The sequence below is a fragment of the Tursiops truncatus genome, chromosome X, assembly GCF_011762595.2.
Source record: "Tursiops truncatus isolate mTurTru1 chromosome X, mTurTru1.mat.Y, whole genome shotgun sequence".
NCBI classification, from domain to species: domain Eukaryota; kingdom Metazoa; phylum Chordata; class Mammalia; order Artiodactyla; family Delphinidae; genus Tursiops; species Tursiops truncatus.
The window spans coordinates 46,133,698-46,136,152 of record NC_047055.1 but is presented as its reverse complement, the minus strand read 5'-3'; positions in this window follow the sequence as shown (position 1 = coordinate 46,136,152).

The following is a 2,455-nucleotide window of genomic DNA, read 5'->3' as shown; positions in this document are numbered from 1 at the left end:
TATTAAACCTTCTTGAAAGGCGGTCAAGACTGTGGGGTCTTCCACTGAACTTCAAATAGGCTGAGGCTCTGGTCTTACTATGGTTCTCTGAAACTTTAGGTCTGGCCCTTCAGACCATGGAAGAATTTGGCTTACTCCACCCTCCCCTGTGATAGTTCCCTCATCTGCAGTGAGAAAAAAAGCCTTGTCCCTCTCTTATGCAGGCCACACTCAAAGTTCTCTCCTCTGTTGGCTAGAGAGGAAGTGCAGAAGCAAGCACTGTTAGGCCTGAAGTAAGAGCCTTATCAGAGAAGGTTCAAACAGGACTAACTTTGGGGTTGTTTATTTTTGGATGGCTGCTGGGAACTAGGCTGAAGCTAAGCTCATGATAGGGTTGCAAAGGGAAGGGACTGACAGTCAGGAATGGGTCATGGGAAGTAAGGTGCTCTGGAAGCAAGGTCATCTGAGCCTTAGTCTTAGCCCTTCAAAAACCCTAAGAATTTGGATAAGACACTTTTACAATTGTGGGTTTCAGTTTCTTCATCTATAAACTGAGTGGGTAGCTTAAGAGAGGAATCTCATACTCAGATACTTTCAGGGACAAAACTGAGTGTAAGACAACAGGGAATGGTGAGTACCTAGGGGAACTGAAGGATTTATGCTTTGCCTAAAGGAATTCTAACTAAAAATTATTTTAGAACTCTGAAACAAAAGTATCTGCTCTGTATCATGCAGCATTCTCCAGAGAAACAGAACCAATAGGATGTTTTTGTAGTTTGTAAAAAAGGCTGGCTCATGTGATTGTGGACCTGTCAAGTCTGATTTCTGTAGGGCAGGCCAGCAGGCTGGAACTCCAGATAAGAATTGATGTTGTAGTCTTGAGCCTGAAGTCCTTAGGGCAGGCTACCAGTTGAAAACTCAGGCAGAATTCTGTGTTATGGTCTTGAGTAAAAGAATTCCTAGTCTCCAGGAAACTTCAGTTTTTACTCTTAAGTCTTTCAACTGATTGGATGATGCCTACCCGCATTATTGAGGGCAATCTCTTTTATGTAAAGTCAACTGATTGTAGTTATTTACCACATCTGCAATACTTTCATGGTGACATCTAGACTAGTGTTTGACCAAACAACAATAGCCTAGCCAAGCTGACACACAAAATTAACCATCACATGTTCTCATATAGACTCCTAGACTATACCATTTCTAAGGGTCTTTCAAGCACTGATCTCTTATTATTTGGTGGTAGTACTTTTAAAATCTAAACCAAAACTCCAAGTCCTACTCCAACTAAAGCACATAAAAGCATTTCTATATAGAAATGTTATTGTTTTGGGGTAAAAAATAAGAGGAAGCAAGACTGGACATCCACTCCTGTTCCAGTGTAGGCCCATGGCCCTTGTAACACTTTTTCTGAACATTGCCCGCAAAATAATCCTAAACTTTTATCATCTTTCAATCCTTATACAGTAGTTGTTCATACTTTGCTCATTGCTTTTATGTCAGTCAACTGGAAGGTGTGGCATATTTGGACGGATTTGTTGGCAATGCCTGATTTGACTTTTCTAGCATTAAAAAATAATTTTTAATAGGCATGGGTATAAAGAGAGTGGGGGCAGTGTTGTTTCTTAGACTTTGAGAGCTCACTTGTATCTGTTGAAAATCTATACCTTTTGGACAAAATTATTCCCCTCTGGGCTTCATAGTATTAACTGTACATTTCATTTCTCAGAGGCTATGCATATTTGTTTTGGTTAGTCTTCTTAAAAATAAAGATAATAGGAAACAAAACAAATCATCGATTGTACTTACCGTTATATGTTGGCATGCTTGGAACCTCACTTCCATAATGAGTGAGGCTAAGGTTCTAGATGAGCCTGCCTCCTGTCAGTGACATTTGGCAAAATTGGGATTATTGCATTCTAGCCTCAGGGGGCTCACTGATTTTCCTTATAAATGTTGGGACCATATTTTACAGCCCCAATCCACACATTTCTCTTGAAAAAAAAAAGTAAAATAATTAAATATCAGGATTGAGTATGCAGATTTTAGAAATTTGGGGATGAACATCATAATTTTGTGCTTTTCAAAGGGGGGCATTAAATACCAATGTGTAAAGAGAAGCTATAACAGCTATAAGTTATTTTATTTAAAACTGAGTAGAAATATTGCCTTCTAGAACGCTTTCTAACAAATAGACAGTTTTGAGGCTCTCTTCAATACAAATTGGGCTTTCTTATGGAGAATTACACTAAAAATTCCCTCAATCAAAACAGAGATCCATATTGTCCAAGAAGCAGTTGGTCTGCCAAAAAGGCAATTTCTAAAATTTGAAGGAGAAAAATCTGTTGTATTTCTTTTAAAGTGATTCTAGCAACTTTTAACATCTCTATTCAGACTAGGAACAAGGTTAATTTTAGGTGCTATCCTATGTGACTATATGGAAGATTCCAGGTGATAGGTGTCTTTGAGAGACCTT